This window comes from Elephantulus edwardii, unplaced genomic scaffold, assembly GCF_000299155.1.
Source record: "Elephantulus edwardii isolate Elephantulus edwardi_28Jun2011 unplaced genomic scaffold, EleEdw1.0 scaffold00522, whole genome shotgun sequence".
NCBI lineage: Eukaryota > Metazoa > Chordata > Mammalia > Macroscelidea > Macroscelididae > Elephantulus > Elephantulus edwardii.
Window position 1 is genome coordinate 153037 of NW_006400272.1, and position 22517 is coordinate 175553.

The window sequence follows — 22517 nt, forward strand, 5'->3', positions numbered from 1 at the left end:
TACATAATATATTTGATGTTCGGCACTTTACTGACTTTAATTTCCTTATCTATGGTCTGTGAATATGCTAGTATATTTTGACATATAAGCATATTGGTTTACTGTCCATGAGTAATCAATAGATATACAACAGTAGAAAGATTTGAATATGATCACACCACATGTGTGAGAAATTTTCAATTTCCAGTTCTTATGTCTTTAACAGTTTCTTAATATATACTAGTTCCCAAAAATAATTTGCTAAGTAAACAGATCATGTATGCTGAAATCTTGAAAGAAATCCCTTTGAAATTAAATCTAAAATGTATAAATAATGCCAAATGAGGAAAATCCAAGACAATAAATATAACTGAAGACATTCTAGCTTATTTTCTTACCTTTTTATAATTGAATACAGGCCAGAGATTCCTTTTAAACCTGCTGTCTTAAAAAGAAATAATCTGAACTCCTATACAGTACTCAATTCTAGAAAAGTCTGTATCAATGAGAATAAATATTAACAAAAAATTGTGTCCAATGATGATAATGAAGGAGGTATAAATGTTTGAAGAGACAATGATAAAGAAATGCATGACAGCAGAGGAAATAGACTGTAGATCTTGAAGTACTTGTGAAGTAAGGTTGTGAAAAAAAAGTTAACGTTTCTAAAATCTTCTGAAGTGGCTAAAATTAGGAGGTGGGTAAAAGAAAGTTACAAATTTTAAAGGTATTAGAAATTATGAGATTGTAAAAAAGAGAGTATTCAAGAGTTATTATTGTTGCTTAGCATGGAGTCAGAATCAACCCATAGTTGACCTTCCAGTAATTCTTAGGAAGTGAGAAGAGATTGCCCATCTTTCTTCCGCATAGCAGCAGGTGGGTTAGAATTGCTTTTGGGATTAAAATGCAGTTTTTTACCACTAGGCCACGAGATTAAGACTGGGGAAAAATAGTATTCAAAGATGTTGTTGCTTTTAAGGGCCATTGAGTCACCCACGACTCAGAGCAACCTTATGCACAACAGCTCTGAATGCTGCCATGTCCTGAGCCCATCTCTCTGACTCCAAAACACCTAATCCCATTGCCTCAGTTACTGTGTAAATCTGTCTCATGGCCCTTCGACTTCTGAGCTGTCTGTCCACTCTTACAAGCATGATATTCTTCTCCAAGGATTGGTACCTCCTGACCATGCGCCCAAAGTATGTGAGACAGAGCTCCAAAATCCTGGCCTCCAAGGAAAAACTTGGTCTCACCTTCTCCAAGAGAGACCCATTTGTTCTTCTGGAGGTCCATGGAATATTCAAGACCCTTTTCCAGCACCACAACTCAAAGGCATCAATTATTCTGTCATCCTTAGTTATTGTACTGCTCTCTAATGAGTATCAAGGAATTGAAAAGATCATGGCCTGTAACATGCCCACTTTAGTCTCTACACTAACATCATTGCTCTTTAGAATTTTGGAGAGGTTCCTGGCAGCAGACTTCCCAGTGCAATCTGTCTTTTGATTTTTTTTTTTTTTAATTTTTGTGTGAGTGTACCGTCAAATCAGATCTGACTGGTACAGGAGGAGATTGTCCCTCCTCTTCCCAGCAGAGCATCTGGTAGATTCTAACCGTGAGCCTCTGGCATTGTAGTTGCAGCTTCTTGCCACTAGGCCACCAGAGCTCCCCTGTCTTTTGATTTTTTGAAAATGTTTGGAACAATATGGCAACAGAGAACTGTCAGATGTGCAGGCTGGATTTAGAAGAGGTCATGGTACTAGGGATATTACAGTTAATGTTAGATGGGTCTTGGCAGAAAGCAGAGAATACCAGAAGAATGTGCGGCATTGACTATGCAAAGGCTTTTGACTGTGTGGATCACAATAAGCTATGGCTGACTCTGAGAAGAATGGGAATCCCAGAACATTTGATTGTGCAAATGCAAAACCTGTACTTGGACCAAGAGGCAGTCTTCAGAACAGAGCAGGGAGACACTACAAAGTTCAAAATTAAGAAGGGGGTCTGTCAGGGATGTATTTTGTCTCCATGCCTTTTCAATCTGTATGCAGAACAGATCATCCGAGACGCTGGGATATACGAGGAGGAATGTGGCATCAGAATTGGTGGAAGGATCATCAACAACCTGCATTATGTGGATGACACAACCCTACTTGCTGAAACTGAGGAGGACCTGAAGCACTTGCTGCAGAAGGTCAAGGACTGCAGTCTTCAATATGGATTGAAGCTCAACATCAAGAAAACAAAGGTTCTCACCACTGGGCCAAGTAGCAGCATCAGTATGGATGGTGAAGAAATTGAGATAGTTAACAGTTTCAGTTTACTTGGTTCCACAGTCAACACTCATGGTAACAGAAGCCAGGAAATCAGAAGACGAATGTCATTGGGAAAATCAGCTGTGAGGAACCTCTCAAGAGTACTGAAGAGCAACGGCGTCAAGTTGCAGACTAAGGTGCACCTGATCCAGGCTATAGTCTTCACAATTACGTGCTATGCATCAGAGTTGGACAGTGAATAGGGATGATAGGAAGAGAATTGATGTCTTTGAGCTGTGGTGCTGGAGAAGAGTTTTGAATATTCCATGGACTGCTAGGAGAACAAACAGGTGTCTCCTGGAGAGGGTGAAGCCAGAATGCTCCTTGGAGGCAAGGATTCTGAAGCTTTGTCTGACATACTTTGGGCATGTTGCAAGGAGGGTCATCCTTGCAGAGGTCCTTGGAGAGGGAGGGACATCATGTTTGGGAGAGTGCAGGGGCGGCACAGGAGAGGAAGACCCTTGATGAGATGGATCGATTCTGTGAGTGAAGTGGTAGTAATGAGTGTGTTTGAGACGTGAGGTTGCACAGGATAGAAGAGCGTTTATGAGTCACAAAGGACTCGATGGCACATAACAACAATATTTCCAAGATAACTGACTTCGAATTATTCTTCGTCATTTCTATAGCAATTTCAACCTCAGTGATGGCTATTAAACTAGTTTACTTGCTTTTGCTCCATACTCAACATTTATTCCTTCTAGATCCATACTTTCAGACACATTAACGTATCTATTGTTTCTAGGCCTTTGCTGTAATTTTGTTATTGTTGTGTGCCACTGAGTCAAATCTAAGTCATAGTAACCTTTTTAGGACAGAACAGAAATGTGAAAGCTGTGTTTATTTTTATCTCCTGCACAGTTACTGGATGGGTTAAACTGTCATCTTTTCACCTAGCAGTCAATAGCTGTAACCATGTTCCACTGGGTTCCTTACTGTTTTTCTGCTTAATGTTTTAGCAGTACGGTGGGAAGGCTATCTCTAACAATAATTAAGCAGCACTCCCGTTCATTAGTTAATTACATTTCATCTTTCTACTTTGTCTTTAACGTTTTCAGATTTCATGAATATAATATTTGTATTTTCAAATTTGACTGATACAATTATTTACCTAGATAACTAGCAATGTCAAGTAGTATAGAAATTGTGCTTTGAAGTCATTAAGATATTTAGTTGTTGACCAACTGCTGTCTCTTTTCCTGAGAATTTACATGGTTTATCTCTTCTCAGAGACATATAGGCCTAAGATGGACAAAAAAATGGAAATTGTTATATATTCTGAAGAGAATATCAATAATTTCAAACCAGCATATATTTATTTCTATAGTTTATGATCTAAAACTGCCATTACATTTTACTAGAGTTTATGAACTTTAGGGAGCTCTGGTGGCCTAGTGGCAAGAAACTATACTGCAACCCTGAAAGCACGCGATTAGAAACCACCAGCTGCTCCATGGGAAAAGGGTGGACAATCTCCTGCTGTGCGATTAAACTTAGAGCCAGAAAAAGGTTTGCCAATTTTTTAAACATATTCATGGTTTTGAATAGCTATGTATAAATGTTTCCACACACTCCGGAGTCACCCTTTTTGGGAATGGAAACAAATAAGGACCTCTTCCAGTCTGTTGACCAAATAGCTGTCCTCCAAATCTCCTGTCATGGAACTGGTGAGTGAGCTCATAGGCAGAATCATGACAGATTGAACCTGTCAACAACTTCACCTTACTTTAATCCACAGTTAATAACATTGGTACCAGTAGTCAAGAAATCAGGAGATGTATTACAGTTAGGGACCTTTCCAAATTATTAAGGAGTAATCATGTCATTTTGAGGACTAAGGTGCATCTGATTCAGGCTGTCTTTCGGATCACTTGCTATTCTCTGAGAGCTGGACAATTGAATAAAGATGACAAAAGAAGAATTCATGCCTTTGAACGAAAGTGTTAGGAAAAGTACTGAACATCCCATGGATGGTCAAAAGAACAAAAAAATAAGTCTTGAAGAAAGTGTAGCTAGAGAGCTCTTTGGAAACAAAGATGATAAGACTTCATCATACATACTTAGGGCATGCTGCTTAGAGGGGCTATTTCTTGGAGAGAGACATGATACTTGGAAAGGTAGAAGTTTTTTGAAGAAAGGGGAGAGCTGCTATCAGATAGATTGACACAGTGACTGCCACATTGGGCTCTAATGTGTCAGGAAGTATGAGAATGGCACAAGCTAGGACAAGATTAAAGTTTGTTATAGGGTTGCTATGATTCCTATTAGACTTGATACCTATCCACAACATATTGTTGTTGTTATGTGCCATTGAGTCACTTGTAACACATAGCAACCCTGTGTATAACAACCCTGAAACCTGCTCTATACTGTGCCAACTTCATTGTCTCTGACACACCTACCCTCATTACCTCAGTCACTGTATCAATCCATATCATTGATGGTCTCCTTCTCTTTCTCCATCCCTCCACCTTTTCAAACATTGTCCTTCTCCAAGGACCATTCACTCCTTGCAACATGCTCAAAGTATGTCAGACAAAGCCTCAGAATTTTTGCCTCCAAGGAGCAGGCCGGCTTCACCCTCTCTAGGACGAACCTGTTTGTTCTCCTAACAGTCCATGGTATATTAAAAACTCTTATCCAGCACTACAGCTCAAAGGCATCAATTCTCTTTTATCATCCCTAGTCATTATCCATCTCTCTGATGCATATAAACTATTGTAATGACTATGGCCTGGATCAGGCACACCTTAGTCTCCAGACTGACATCATTGCTCTTCAGTACTCTGGAGAGATCCTTGACAGCTGACTTTCCCAATGCAGTTCATCTCTTGATTTCCCGGCTGCTGGTACCAAGATGTTGATTGTGGAGCCAAGCGAACTAAAGCTGTTAACAATCTCAATCTCCTCACCATCCATCATGACACTGCCAATTGGCCGAGTGGTATGGATCTTTGTTTTCTTGATTTTGAGCTTCAATTCATATTGAGAGCTGCAGTCATTGGTTTTCTGCAGCAAGCACTTCAGGTCCTCCTCAGTTTTAGCAGAGCTGTGTCATCCGCATAGCCCTGGTTGTTAATGAATCTTTCTCTAATCCTGATGCCACTTTGCACCTCATAGAGCCCATCCTCCTGGATAATCTGTTTTTCATATAGATTGAAAAGGTATGGAGACAGAATACATCCCTTGCATACACTCTTTTCGATTTTGAACCATGCAGTGTCTCCTTGCTCTGTTCTGACAACTGCCTCCTGGTAGAAATATAGGTTTCACGTAAGCACAATCAAATGTTCTGGGATTCCAGTTCTCAGAGTCAGCCACAGTTTTTTGTGATCCACATAGTCAACTGCCTTTGCATACTTAAAGAAAAACAGTTAATGAAACACAGTTAGACTGGTACTCTCTGCTTTCAGCCAAGATCCATTTAACATTAGCTATAATATCCTTGGTACCACACCTTCTTCTAAAACCAGTCTGCACTTCTGGAAATTCTCTGTTGACCTGCTGCTCCAGTTGTTTTTGGGTAATTTTCAGCAGAATCTTGTTTGCATGTGATATAAATGACATTGTTTGATAATTTCTACATTTTGTTGTATGTATTTCTCTTATTCCTGTAAACCTGAAAGCTACTAGAGCCTAAATCCCATGTTGCTGCCTTTCCTCTCTTAGCATTTCTAGATACGAAATCAGAAATTATAGATGAAGGATGAGAAATTGTGTTAAAGATTGTGGTTGGGAAATTGTCAATCTGCTAAAATGTAGAAATTCAATTAAATTGGATCTTTGTAAATATATTTCATGGTGTCAAAATCATGTCTGTGTATTAAAGCATACATCTTATTTATTTTTCATAATAGAACGTTATGATAAAGTTATAATTATTATAAAAGTAGACTTGACTCTTTTCTTAGTATCACACTGTCAATACAAACACAAATTCTTTCAGTCTTAACTGTCAAAATAGATCCTGAATCAGAGTATTTCTCTTGGTTTCCACTGCAGTCACCTGTGTCTAAGGCAATATTATCTCTTACTTATAACAATACTCTAGTATCTAACACTCCAGTTTCTCTCTCCCCCCCCCCTTTTCAAAGAAACAAGTTTTTTCTAACTTGCCAATTTTTTACTATATTTTAGGTAAAAGAAATCTATTGCTAGAAGTCATATTGTGATGTCAGAAATGGCATTTATGTGGGTTGTTCTTCATGAAACTTGTTTGCTAATTTTTTTTTAATTTCTAGCTTAAGATTTATTTTTTACAAGGATTTATCATCTTTTTTTAAAGTTTATTTTTTATTTTATTTTATTAATTTTAATGAACATTTACAGAGATTTTGGTTTCCCTTTCATTCATTGTTTCACTTTTCTCCCTGTCCAGCCCTCCCCCCACCCCCACCCCAGTTCACTCCTCTCTTTGAAAAAAAAAGAAAAATTCTTTCTTTGGTATACAATCCCCCCGCACCCCTCCCACCACCCTGACTACACTCCACTATGCAAGCCTAGTTCTGGACTCTTGTGATAATCATAATACCCTATCATATATTGCTTTTAAATTATTCTATCCTTCATCTGTTTCAACGCAGTATACATAATTTATCCAGTTTTTCTTAGTCTTACTCTAACCCTGATGTCAGCCCCATTCTACAACAGTGGCACCATGCAGTATTTTTTTTGTGACCAAGATATTTCACTCAGCATAATGTTCTCCAGGATCACCCATTTTGAATAATATTGCATGAGTTGCTTGTTTATCAATGCAGCATATTATTTCATTGTGTGAATATACCATAGCTTCCCTATCCATTCATTTGTTGATGGGCACCTGGGTTGTTTCCAACCCCTTGCTGTTGTGAACAAAGCCATGATAAATATGGGTGTACATATATCTGCTTGGATGTCGGTTATGGTCTCTTTAGGGTATATTTCCAGTATTGGAATTGCTGGGTCAAATGATATCTCTCTATTTGCAACTTTTTGAGAAAGTGCCACACCACTTTCCACAGTGGTTGCACCATTCTACACTTCCACCAACAGTGAATATGGGTTCCAGTTTCTCCACAACCTCGCCAGCATTTGTTGTTTGCTGTTCTGTTAAATTTTGCTATTCTGACTGGGGGGAGATGATATCTCATAGTTGTTTTGATTTGCATCTCTCTTAGAGCTAGGGGTTTTGAACATTTCTTCATGTGCTTGTTGGCCATCTGAATGTCTTCTTTGGTGAAGTGTCTATCCTGTGCCCATTTTCCAATTGGATTATTTACCTTTATCTTGTCGTGATCAAGTATTTTATAAATTCTAGATATAAGCTCCTTATCTGAGAATTCATTCCCAAGCACTTTTTCCCAGTCTGTGGCTTCCCTTTTTACCCTGTTGGAGAAGTTTTTGGGCTTTTTTTGTATCCTTTAATCCTATTATTTCTTTCAGGTCTTTGTAGATAATACCCTTGTAAACTCTCCTATGACTGTACTTTTACAGAGACTTCCCTGCCCCTCACTCACTCCTGTCACAACCAGACATCATGTTGCCTCCCATTTTTTTGTTCTTTTGCATTTCATGTTTATCGTAATGTCTTTCCAACAAAATTATTGAAAGAGACTTTATTTTTGTGGTTCATTTTTAGGGTCTTAGTCTCCAGAACAGTCTCTGACACAGATGAATATTTACAACTATTTGCTAGAGGCATGTAGATAGAGAAGCAAAGAGACAGTGAATCAAGAAGGCAGACAAACAAGAAATAACAAAGAAGAAAAAGCATAGACAAAAAGAGATTTAAAAGAAGAGGACAGAAAAAAGACAGAATGGAAGACTTTATTATAATTTGCTATATCATATAGAGTTTTTTGGTGGTATAGTGGCAAGAAGCTGCACTGCAATCCTGAAGACACAAGTTTAAGCTCACCAGCTGCTCCTTGGGAGAAACATGGACAATGCAGTTAACTGCAAATTCACTGGAGGGTCAACTATGGACAGGTTCAGACTAAATGATATGCAACAAAACCATCGTCATTAAAGAGTTCTGGTGGCTTAGTGGTAAGAAGCTGTGCTGTACTCTCAAAGGCATACGATTCAAATCCACCAGCTGCTCAGCAAGAGATAATGAACATTCTTCTGCACAGTTTGCCATCTTTAAAAACCTGCTAGAGGGTCAACTATGCATTAATTTCAACTCTAATGTACCTTACAACCAAACATCATCTACCAGCTAGTAGAAATTTCTCATACACACCACTTTTTTTTTTCCCTGTACACACACCACTTTTATTCTTAGAACATTCCTGACTGCCTGGATTATTTGTTATTATTGTTGTTAGGTGCTGTTGAGTTGAGTATGATTCATAGCAACCCTATAAACAACATTTCTGAAATCTGCCCTATCCTGTGCCATCCTCAAACTTCCTGGCTCACTAAATCCCACTGTGGCAGTCACCATGTCAACCCACCTGGTCGAAGATCTTCTTTGCCTTTGTTGACCCTCCACCCTTCCAAGTGCATGTCCTTCTCCAAGGAAAAGCCCCTCCTAGCAACACGCCCATAGTACGTGAGGTAAAGCCTCACCATTTTTGTCTTGGAAGAGCTCTCCAGCTGCACTCTCTCTAAGACATATTTTTTCCATATTTTACATATTTTTTAGCCCTCTTTTCCAACACCACAGCTCAAAGACATCAATTCTTCTCCTGTCATCCCTATTCATTGTCCATCTCTCAGATGCATAGCAAGTCGAAAAGACCATGGCCTGAATCAGATGCTCCTTAGGCCCTAGAAACTAGCGATATCTTTGCTTGATGTCAGATGAATCCTGGCTAAAAGTAGAGAATATCAGAATAATGTCTATTTGTACTTTTTCTGACCATGCAACAGCGTTTGTGTGGGTCATAACAAGTTGTGGCAAACATTGAGGAGAATGAGAGTCCCAGAACACTTCATTGAGCTTTAGCAAAACCTATACCTGGACCAAGAGGCTATAGTGCTAACAGAGTAGGGGAACATTGCTTGGTTTAAAATGAAAAAGGGAGTGGGTCAGGGTTTTGTTCTCTCTCCATACATATTCAATCTGTGTGCTGAATAGATTATTCAAGAAGCTGGATCCTGTGAAGAGTAATGTGCCATCAGGATTGGAGAGAGACTCATCTACATTATGTAGATGACATAACCTTGCTTGCTAAAAGTGAGAAGGACTTGAAGCACTTGTGCCAGAAGTTCAAGGAACACAGCCTTCAATATGGATTGCATCTCAATGTCAAGAAAACAAAGATTCTTACCAGTGATCTGAAGGCAACATCACGATGATTAGAAAAGAGATTGAAACTGTCAACAACTTCATCTTGCAAGGATCCACAATTAACACCCTTGGTACCAGCAGCCAGGAAGTAAGGAGCTGCTTTGCACTGGAAAGGTCTGCACTTAGAAACGTCTTCAAATAATGGAGGAATAATGATGTCAGTTTAACAAGTTTGAGGAATAAGGTTCCTGGACTGAGAAAATCATAATTATTGTCCTCTATCTATGGAGGCCATTCCACTAATCATCTTTTTAAAAAAATTAGAGGACTAGATTTTAAGGAAAATGAAAGCTCTACAGCAAGAAATAAAGAATAATTGTTCTTTCTTTTATTGGATAAAAGATTATAGACCTGCAGTCTTCATTTCAGCTGATAATCTCTGCAACCACAATGTCTCATTTTAATTAACTTAATAATATTTTAACTTAAAGTATTATATTTTGCAACTGAAAATGTGTATACTTGTCTTTTGAGAGAATTTTAATACGCCTAAATTAACATAATCTCAATGTGGTTTTGGTATATTTTTATTGGCTGACATACAGTCATATACATTGTGTTTCATGTGTGCCCACTGTTTTATATAGTCTTTCATTTACATTGTGTTTAGTTCATGTGCAATGTTTTATACATTCATATGCATTGTATTTTATATCATTAATAACTATTGATTAATTCCTATTATCACCCCATCTTTTCAAGTCTCCATTAAATATTTCTTATTCCTTCATCTCCTCATCTATCACTAACCTCTGCTATCTTGGTGATTACTCTTTCCCCTTTTGCTGACCCCTTCTCCTTTTCTCTTGCCCCATTTGAACATTTGTACACATCTTGTACAAATCTTGTACAAAAAAGGTATGCTTCTGTTTTCTCACTAATTGTCTTATACTGTGTGTATTCTTAAGAGACTATGTTATTTCACTCACAATAATATTCTTTTGAATTTCCCATATTATATACTATTTTATAAAATCTTCATTCTTTAGTGCTGTGGAGTGTTCCATTGTGTGAATATACCACGATTTCTCTTTCCATTCATTTGTTGATGGGCTTTTGGGCTGTTTCCATTTTCTTGTTATTGCCAATAATGCTGCGATTAACATAAGTGTACATGTCTCCAGCTGTGTCTTAGTTCTGATTTCCTTTGCCTATACTCCTAAAAATGCAATAGCTGGGTAATCCTGGAAGAGATGAATTGACACAGTAACTGGAGTAATGGAGCTAGGTGTGTCAGAGATAGTGAGACTGGCTCAGGACAGAAGAGGGTTCAGATCTGTTGTACATAGGGTCACTGTGAATTGCAGTTGACTCAATGGCACACACAACAACATGGAATTCTATGTTCAGCTTTCAGAAGAAACACCAACACTTCCTTTCTGAGTTGTTGTACCATTTTACAATCCCACCAGCAGCGCATGAGAGTTCCAATCTCTCAGAAACTTCTGCAGTATTTATTGCTTACTATCCTGTTAATCTTTACTGCTGCTACTAGGGAGATAAGATATCTCATTATTGTTTCATTTTGTATCTTTTCTGAGTGCTAGTAATTTTGCCTACAAAGATGTTGCAGGGTAGAGGGGACTACTATACATGTTAACATTTGGAAATCATTGTAACTAGGTTTTGATGGTATTTTTATCCTTTAATAAGTTATCTCTATTATATATTTCTCCTAAGACATAGTATTTTAAAGATGCTAATAACATTGAAGACAAATACTTTGAGTTCGAGCAAGTCATTTTTTATTTGGCTAACGCTCAAGAAAAGGTTTTTAAACCTATCCTTCTAAAAAAAATTCAAAAAGCCTCATTGCTGTTGGGTTGGAACTGACTTTCCAATGAGTTTCAGAAACTGTAAATTGCATGGAAGGAGATTAGTTTTTTCTGTGGAGCAGTTGATGGTTTCAAAATGCCTGACTTTAGATTTGCAGTGCAACTCTTTACCCACTAGGCCATCAGTGCTTCCACCAATAAAAATTATATCACCAGACACAGGAATCATTGATAGGTGTTGGAGAATTTGCAAATGGTAGATTTTTTTTTTTAATTTTAGGAGGAGAATTTCAAATAGTGGAACAACACATGAGCAGAGAACTGCCAGAAGTCCAGGCTGGGTTTAGAAGGGGTGGTGGAACTAGGGATATTGTAGCTAATGTTAGATGGATCTTAGCTGAAAGCAGAGAGTATCAGAGGAATGTCTATCTGTGTTTCATTGATTATGCAAAGGCGTTAGACTCTGTGGATCATAACAAACTGTGGCGGACACTGAGAAGAATGGGAATACCAGAACACTTGATCGTGCTAATGCAAAACCTATACTTGGACTAAGAGGCAGTTGTCAGAACAGAGCAAGGAAACACTGCATGGTTCAAAACTGGGAAGGGTGTATGCCAGGGATATGTCCTATCTCCATACCTTTTCAACCTGTAGGCAGAACAGATTATCCGGGAGGCTGGGCTCTATGAGGAGAAGTGTGGCATCAGGATTGGTGGAAGATCTGTCAACAATTAGCATTATGCAGATGACACAACCCTGCTTACTGAAACTGAAGAGGACCTGAAGAGCTTGCTGCAGAGGGTCAAGGACCACAGCCTCCAATATGGATTTAAGCTCAATGTCAAGGAGACCACGATTCTCACCACTGGACCAATTGGCAGTATCAGGATGGATGGTGAAGAGATTGAGATTGTTCACAGCTTTAGTTTGATTGGTTCCACAGTCAACACTCTTGACATCAGTAGGCAGGAAATTAGAAGACATATTGTCATGGGAAAATCTGTTATTAAGGACCTCTCCAAAGTACTGAACAACAATGGTGTCTCTTTGGAGACTGAGGTGCGTCAGATACAGGCCATGGTCTTCGCAATCACCTGTTATGCATCAGAGAGTTGGACAATGACTAAGGAGGATAGAAGGAGAATTGATGCCATTGAGCTGTGGTGCTGGAGAAGAGTATTGAGGGTACCATGGACTGCTAGAAAAACAGATTCATCCTGGAAAGGGTCAAACCAGGCCGCTCCTTGGAGGCAAAGATTCTAAGGCTCCATCTAACATACTTTGGGCATGTTGCAAGGAGGGACAGGTCCTTGGAGTGGGACATCATGCTTGGTAGGGTGGAGGGACAGTGTAGAAGGGGAAGGCCCCCTATGAGGTGGATTGATTCAGTGAATGGGGTAATCAGGGTGGGTGTATCGGAGACGGTGCTATTTGCACAGGACAGAGTGGAGTTTAGGGATGTTGTACTTAGGGTCGCTATGAGTCACAAGCTACTCAATGGCACATAACAACAACAACAACAACATAGATAATTTTAGAGCTCTATACTCGGAATTGAAAAACTACTGTGTTATGGCTCTGCAATTGTCTTGTGGTTTTCCTAAGATGTATGAAAGGAATAATGAGAAACATATTAATGAAAGTATGGGCATTATCATTACAATGATTCTTTGTTTACACCATTGTTATTAATTTCTAAATACAGAAAAGGGAACATTCAGTATTAAAAATATATACTTAGGACATGCAGCCAAAGGTTGGATTTCTGATATGCTGGAGGAAAAAAAAATAAAATTACTCATTATTACACACATTTCTGTAGAAAAATCACTCTCTTTTCTGCAATAGCTAATTGAAAGAATTACTATATTTGTTTCCTTTTAGAACACTTATTATAGATTTTTGTAATGGTCACTTACTGAGTTCTGCAATACTCAAAATTGTACATATTTGAAAACTTTCCCCCAATAGTTAGAGTTGTTTTTTTTTTCTAAAAAAACCTATTTTGTTCTATAGAAAGCTGTAGTTAAAATACTAAGATTTAATTATTACTGAGTCTTGATAGTTTGTAGTTATGGTAAAATATAATTTAGTGGCTTCATTTCACATAGGAAAAATTACAGATAAAATATGCATGACAATAAAACTTTGTCATTACTGGATAGACTGTTACTTCTTTTTATGGGCTATGTGAGTCCATTCCTCCTTTTATTAACCTGGCCCTTCTAAGAGTATAACACCTTCCAAACTAGTGAGCCAGAACAATTTTTGCTATACCTGGCAGTATTAATGATGAACCAGATTCTTTTAGTGCCTAAACCAGCTATAAGTTAGATTCTTTTGAAAGGCTCATTAATACTCATGAGAACTCTGAAACTGTAGAATAATGTCAGTTATAAGAAGGAGTGAGGAAATTTATTTTAGTTTAAAGATAGCAGTTTGTAATTGATAAGTGGGTCCCATTACCATGAATAACTGAAATACAAAGCATATGAAGCAGCAGACAAACTCTGAGTATTAAAGTTCTTAATAGAACATTGCTTTATCTATAGAATTTTGATTTTTTTGTGCAGACATTCCTCTTATTTTATTATGTATTATTTATTTTCTGTTTTGAAAATAATTTTGTACTATGTCTTAACTCTTTTAGGAGTTAACTTTCCTACTGGGAACCAGTCAGTTTCAACTCAGAGTGACCTGAATGGATAAAGTAGTAATTCTTGAGGAATACAATTCTAATTTTACTTATGTGTACAAAAACAACAACAACAACAAAATCACTTGGTTGTGGCCATGTAATTCTGCAATGACAAATCATTTCACTAGAACTCAGTCCTTCCTAAGAGCTCTTTCCTTACTCATTGATTTGTGTTCGATCTGTGTACCAAACACTGGTTACCCAAGTCTGTGTGACTTCTTGTTATTCCTATATGTTTTCTCTTTTGATAATAATTTTGGTTTTAAAACTCAATCAAAACCTAATTCTTCTTTGAAATAGCTTTTGTCCATTGTAACTTGCTAAAGCCGCTATAAATCTAACATGATATTTTTTAAAGTCCCTCAGATTTCTCACTATTTACAACATCTTCATGGCTGCAGTTAGCTTTGATTGTGTGAAGGGATACTCTGCATTTCCAGTATTTTCACATCTTATTTTTTTTATCATATTGCACATTTGTTGAGAAAATCTATTTTGTTTGCAGAAGACCCTAATTAATACAATGATCCTTGAAGGATCATTTCACCCAGATGTTACATTCAAGTTGCTACATTCAAGTTGACCTCTAACTCTCTAAACCAAAGTATATTTGTAGATAAATCTTCATTTAGTGTTAATTAGATTTTTTTTTAACTTCACCATTATTTATTATTGTGAAAGGACAGTAAGGAAATAAAATACTGGCTTCTTTGTGTAATGGCATACCAGTATGCATTATTATATGTAAACAGAAATCCATTGCTCTAGTTGTCGTCTTTGGGGAAAAAACAGTGTACAGAGAACGCATAAAGGACATGTACAATATGATTTTTAACATACAGCAAAAGTATTTTTAAAAAGAAGTCATAAAATTACGCATGTTTTTGTGAATGTATTTGTTGCTATATATAATCACATTTATTGTTTCCTTTCTCACATTGTGACTCTGTGAGTCTCTGTCATTAACAAATTATACTATATGCTCATTTAAGGTGATTTGTCCTCATCAATTTCATTTCATAATGTTAAAGATCCTAAAATATAAAGACAGGAAAATAAACTGTAATTCCTTTATAAATCACTATTTAGTGATTAAATTTCAAATATGTATCTTTAACACAATCACACCACCCCCTTAAAAAGGGGAAAATTAACTGCTTTAACTGCACAAAAAATGTTTCTCTTTCCTATACAAAATATATAAAGCAACAATTGAAATAATAGTGTTCTGTCCCTTATAATCAGTATTTTTAATGTGTGCTGCTCCCAGAGGCCAGATATTGTTCCTTTGATGAATTCTATGTGGCTAATAAAGGCAATTAGGCAAAAGAGATAAATAATGTGTGTCAACTATTTACCATACTTCTCTTTGCCTTCCTTCCTCAATGATGGAGAAAGTTCATGAAAGATTATGAAGTTTTTATGAGACTGGGAAGCAGTTATTGATTTAATCTGGGAATTGACATATCACTTATAGAACATCCTACACCTTTTAAGAATTAGAGCAAATAAGAACATAAAAGGACACATTATTTTAACATTATTCATTAAAGCACTGATGCTACTTCTTCCAAGATTAGTAAGGGTTTCGACCACTCTTTGTATTATTTTGAAAGCAAAAGTAAACATGGACTTCCTTCTAAGTGAATTCATAAGTTTCTAACTACAAGAAAGTAGTCAGAATCTATAGAAAATAATGTTGTATTTCATGTATAATTTAATCTCTAATGTCATTATTTTTATTCTATGATAAATTTTCTCCCTTTTTTCAAACAGTATCTGTGTTTCTGATAAGTTTAAATAAAAAGAAGTATAATTTTAAAATTTAAAAAGATATATCTCAGAGCTGTATCCTTTCTCCATATCTATTTCGTCTATATTCCATGCAAATAATTTAAAGAGCCAGTCTTTATTAAGAGGAATTTGCCTCAAAAGGAAAGGAAGATTTATGAGCAGCCTGTGTCATAGAGATATGTAGTCATAATTTCTTTTTTTAATTGTTTTTTTACACTTTTTAAAATTTATTATTAATTTCAATGAAAATTTACAGAGACTTTGGAATTCCATTCATTCATTGTTACACTTTTCTCCCTGCTGAGCCCTCCCCTCTAGTACACTACCCTCTTGGAAAAGTAAAAGAAAGATTCTTTCATAGTTTTACAATCTCTTTCCCCAGGTTCACTCCACTATACAGCCTTCGCTCTGTACACCTGTCATGACAAAAATACCTAATAATTTTCCCTCTTAAACAGTTTTCGCCCTCATCTGTTTCAATGCAGTATACATTATTGAACCTATCCTTCTCAGTCTCCTCCCAACTCCAAGGTTAGTCTTGCTTTACTACAGTGGCACCATGGAGTATTTGTCCTTTTGTGACTGAGATACTTCACTCAGCATAATGTCCTCCAGGGTCACCCATTTTGAATAATATTGCATGAGTTCCTTGTTTTTCAATGCAGTGTAGCATTCCATTGTGTGACTATACCATAGCTTCTCTCTTCACTCATTTGTTCACTCACTTAGGTTGTTTCCAACTTCTTGCTATTGTGAACAAAGCCGCGATAAATATGAGTGTGCATATATCTATTTGGATGTCACTTATGGTCTCTTTGGGGTATATTCCCAGTAGTGAAATTGCTGGGTCAAATGATATCTCTATTTGCAACTTTTTGAGAAAGCGCCATACCGTCTTTCACAGTGATTGCACCATTTTACACTCCCACCAACAGTGAGTAAGGATTCGAGTTTCTCCACAACATCGCCAGCATTTGTTGCTTTCTGTTCTGTTAAATTTTGCAATTCTGACTGGAATGAGATGATATCTCATAGTTGTTTTGATTTGCATCTCTCTTAGAGCTAGGGATTTTGAACATTTCTTCATGTGCTTGTTGGCCATCTGAATGTCTTCTTTGGTGAAGTGTCTGTTCATATCCTGTGCCCATTTTTCTATTGGATTATTTACATTTATCTTGTTGTGGTGGTATTCATAATTTCTTATGCTAAGATTAGTAGCAGACCAGCTATAGGAAGTGTGGAGTCAACAGTGTCTCAAATGTTTGTTTTATTATAAAACGATATGATTTCTGACAGTTCCACCTTCCTTTTGTTCCCCCACTTTTCTATGTACCTGGTTTGATGGTTTGCTGGGAGATCTCACAGAGACTCAGACACATCAAGAGAATGACTCATACAACTATAGGTGATGCTGGCCAGTGTTACAGAGACTTGTAAATGGTACAGCTCAATCCTGTGTCCCAGTGTCCCAGGATTGTAAGCGTCCCCAAAGAGAGCTGGCATTGGAGCTCCCATGAATTTATGTAAAACTTTGATAGGATGGGCTTTGTATCCCACTCTAATCATGTCTCCTTAATACAAAGAATACTTCAGCACAAAATAAATAGTTAATTAATGGCTAGGAAAAACATTTTAAACAATAAACCTTTGGCACCACAAGTTGTCACAACCTTGCTTGTTCAACATGAGGAGGACTTGAAAATATTCCATCAGGTTTTCAAAGCTGTTTATCACAAATGAAGGCTTAAAGACTCTTTAACAACTTATGTTTTGCAGATGAGGTAACTTTAAGAAAATGAAGATGACTTGAAGTGCTTGCTTCACAACATCACAGACTATAACCTTCAATATAGGTTGAAGGTTACATGTGAACATCAGGAAAACAAAAATTCTCTATTAAATCAGTAAGCAACCTCATGATAGATGGAGAAAACATTAAAATTGTCAACAATTCCATTTTACTTGGACCCATAATCAACACACAGGATAATAACAATCAAGAAATTAAGATACATGTTTTAATGGGGAAACCTAAAGTCATGGACTGCTTCAACATTTTAAAGAGGAAGAATGTCCGTTTAAAGACTAATGGGCACCTAATTTAAGTATACATGTGAAATTTGTACGATGAATAAGAATAATGATGAAAGAAAAAGAATCGACAACTTTTAATTTTGAAGTTAAATAAGAGTACTCAATATCTTGCAGACTCCCCAAAAAACAAATACATTTGTCTTTAAGAAACTGCAATCAGGCTGCTGTTTAGTGGCAAAAATGGTGACATTTTGTCTCACATGCTTTGAATTTATTTTCAGGAGGGTCAAGTCTTTGGGGAAAAGAACAAAAACAAAACAAAACCCATGCTGGGGGAGATACAGTGTCAGAGAAAAAGAAGACACTGAAGAAAATGGATTGACACAGTGACTATGACACAGAGGTTGAGCATAATAGAGACCATGAAGATGGCACAGGATAGAGCAAAGTCCAGATCTGCTCTTCACAGGGACACTGTAAGTCATAGTTGACTCTCAGGCACCTAACATCACCAATGTCATTATAAGTCGTTCATCTCTCTCTTGGAAAACTGCTGGCAGATTCGAACCACTGACAATGTGTGGCCTTTGCAACTTGCTAGAGATTAAGGCACCAAGGCACCCTTTCATTTTACCAAGTATATTAATAACTTATTCCTTGTGTTCATTACACAAGAAACATTTTTTACTGCCATGAAGGGATGAAACGTGGGCTAGATGTACTGTAGAAACCAAGCTCGTTCCTCCTACAGAAGACTGCTGTTGTAAGATTAGAAATTATCACCAAATAAGAACTCTTTGTCTAAAGATTTGAATTATTTGACTATGGACAGTTCTAGGGAGCTCTCATGGCCTAGTGGTAAGAAATTGCACTGCAATTCGAAGGCATGAGTTTTCAAATCCACCAGCTGCTTCACGGGAGAAGGACAGCCAAACTCTTCCTGTGTGCTTAACAGCCACTGGAAACCCCCTGGAGGGTCGGCTATGGGTCAGTTCCAACTCTGCCTTACTCAACAACAACATGGGCAGGTCTGTTGTTTAAAGTAATGTAAAAAGCCTTACAACATATGTGAAAGATAAAATCAGATAACCTATCTTGAATAAAGTTTTTTCACTTCAGAATTTTACTTGAGATCTTTGAGATACATATGAATAACTTTAAGAGTTAATTAATATTTAATGTAATTCATAAAATGTTTCAAGAAATTATGATAGATAATTTAAAAACATTAGTAGAGTGACAAACTGGCTAAGAAACCCCAAAGAATACCCAGTGACCTTCATAAACTTTACAATATTAGCAAAGGTACAGAGCAATTAGCAAAACCACTTTATAAAGTCCAGAACAATATTCAACATAGTCTACAGGATGTGGGATGTCAACAATATCTATATTGTATATCAGACATATTTAAAATGTGCATAAAATTTATAGGCAAATCTGAGTAGTTCCATCTCTTACTTAAATTAACTCTAATAATACATATGAAAATAAAAACACTAGCAATTTAATTGTCAAGTTATAAAATTGTGATGGCAGTTAGAGAAATTGTTAATTGAAAATTGGAATCTGTTAGAGATTCCAAAAGTCCAATGAGAGTTTTTAATAGGTGATACTGTATATTTTTGCTTGCTAATATACTTGCTGAAATTATTGGAAGGTCTTTTCCTCCTTCACTTGAGTTTTTCAGATTTATTACTCACAGATCCCAGAGTCTTGTCTCAAGTTTACTCAATTAGTATTTATATTTATACTATTTATATTTAAGATCCCTAGGAGCTCTAGTGGCCTCATGGGTAAAGAGTTACACTGCCAACCAAAAGGCAGGCTATTTGAATCCACCATCTGCTCTTTGACATAAAAATGAAAACCTGCTAGAGGGTCAGCTATGATTTGGTTCTAACTCAATGGCAATTAAAAAGCTGTCATGTTATATTTTGTGTTGGGTTGCTAAAAAAAGGGTTTGAATCTATCAACAATTCCATATAAATAAGATTTAAGAGACTCCTCCTATAAAGATTTAAAACATTAGAATACCAATGGAGGGTTACTATGAGTTGGAATTGATTCAATGGCAGTAGGTTTAGGTATGGTTTTAATATAAATTTATGCTTTAAATAAAAGAAGTGAAAGTAAATTAATTTTATGAGGAACAGAGTTTCATATAAGGGAAACACACATTATCACAGAAAGTATTTTGTCATCACTGGACCACAAAATTAGATACTTTTTTAGATTAGGAACCTAAAGCTTATGAAATTTATAATTACATGAAATACCATGAAAGAAATTTAAGGTGTAATCTGGAAGTTAGACAGTGATAGGTTTATAACACATAAGTGGAATTATGTGATTGATTAAAGATACTTAACATTTAGACTATTATAAAATAGTTTTTTTATTCTAAATCCAAAAGGGTAGACAGGGCCAGTTTTTCTGGTAATTTATTAGTGTCATAATGCAGAACACATTGGAATGTTAACTAACAGGTCAGTAGCTTGAGTCTACCACCAGCTCCATAAGAGAAAGATAGGCATCCTCCTCCTCTAAAAATATACAGCTTTGAAAATGATGGCGGGGTTGTAGGAGTCAACTTGACGCAAATGAGATTTTGAATTTATTCTTTCCAATCATGTCTGTTATTGGGAGTACGTTTTATGTATTTAGATAACGCAATATCTCGAGGTCTTCTTTTGGCTGTCTTATATCTCTGTGTCTAAAATAGCAAAGACACTTTTAGAATAGATGAGATCTCCTGCACAGTACTCAGAGATGAGCATTGTCAGTCTTGAGGTAATCAAGTCAGCTGCAAGGCTATAGGGGATATCACTTAGAAAGAGCTTTAAAAAATCCATCAAGTTTAGACTCATGTCTACACTTTAAAGTGAAGTTAAGGCTCCATTTCTAGACTGCATTATTTACACAAAAATCAAATGTCTCTTATTTTAGACTTACATATTTTCTTCCTTTTGAGCATAGGTTTTAAATTTTAAAATCCCCTTATCACATTTAGCATACTGTCTTCTGCATAAAGTGATCAATGACTCCTTTAGATGGTGACTTTTATGATAAGGCTTTAAGAACCCAGACACAACCCTTTTTGAAAACTATAGAATTTCTTTTTGTCCCTTACTCAAGATTCAGTGACCCTCTTAAAGAAAGTTGGTATGGAGTAGGGCCACACTATAACAATTAATTTATTATTATGTAATTGTTATGTGACATCGAGTAGGGACTGACTAATAACTGATCAGCCTTTCAGTAGGTTTTCAAAGGCTGTAAATCAAACAAGAGGAGATTGGCCATGTCTCACAGTGCAGCCGGCAGATTCAAATAACTTGTCTTTGGGAGGGTAGCACAAGCTTACTAGTAGATCACCAGAGCCTTTGTCAATGGACTTGATGTCCATTAATATAATATGCATGATATGCTTTTTGGTATCTGTGCCAAAATATTGGCCAATTAAAACAGCAATACCTTAAGCATTCATAATAGCACCATCTATTCCTTCCATACTGGCAGATATGTTTCTGATAGCATATTCTAAACTAATGACTATACTGAAGAAGGAAGTCTTAGAAAGCAATATTACAGATGAGATGCAATACCTTAATGCTTAAGATGCATTAGACTACTAATTAGATCTGATAATGCCTAAGCATAAATTTCAGAGTTTGATTTGGGGTTTATATTCTGTGTACCTTGGTTATTTACAGCTGACTATGATTTAAACTGCCTGCCTTTGGACTGATAGCTTAACTCCTTATCAGTAAGCCAGCAGAGCCCCTTTATCATACTAATTTGTGGTGATAGTGTACTGTTAAGTTGCAATCAATCCATAGCTGACCTTCAGAGGCAGTAAATTGAATGGGAGGATATTGCCCATCACTCTTCCAGGGAGCAGCTCCTGGATTTGAAACACATACCTTTGCATTGCCAACACAATTCCTTACCACTAAGCCACCAGAGTTCCTTTATCATCATATTGCTATTATTTGTTGTGGAGTCAGAACCTACCCATAGTTAACCCTCCAAGCAGGTTTTCAGAGGCAGTTAATCATAAGGCAGGAGACTGCCTATCCATTAAATTAAACATTGTGCTATCTTAAACATAGCTCTCAATCTTATCTTTAGCTTACAAATGCTCAGAGCAGAAATTGTTCTCATCTGTCTCTCTGAACCATTGTCTGATTAAGAAATGTCCCTAAGCCACCAATTTTTTGAGGAGTTAGAGTATAAAAGAAAATGAAAATCTATATTGGTTACCTTAGGTTCTGTGAAAGCAAGAAATTTGAAAAGTGAACTTGGAGGTTGTTGTTGTTGTTATGTGCCATCGTGTCGCTTGCGACTCATAGCGACCCTATGTACAACAGCCCTAAACCCCGCTCTATCCTGTGCCAATCTCACTGCCTCTGACACATCCATCCCAATTACCCCAGTCACTGAATCAATCCACCTCATATTCTTGTCAGTCCATGGTACATTCAGTACACTTCTCCAGCACGACAGCTCAAAGGCGTCAATTCTCCTTCTATCCTCCCTAGTCATTGTCCAACTCTCTGATGCAAAACAAGTGATTGCAAAAACCATGGCCTGTATCAGGCGCACCTTAGTCTCCAGAGAGACACCGTTGCTCTTGA

At 36.9% G+C, this 22517-nt stretch overlaps 1 protein-coding gene across 1 annotated transcript in view; it reads left to right on the forward strand.

The window, feature by feature from the left end:
• Positions 1-22517, forward strand: part of LOC102877135 (CMP-N-acetylneuraminate-poly-alpha-2,8-sialyltransferase-like) — a 177896-nt gene that overhangs the window by 27595 nt on the left and 127784 nt on the right. The gene's annotated exons all lie outside the window — the stretch shown is intronic.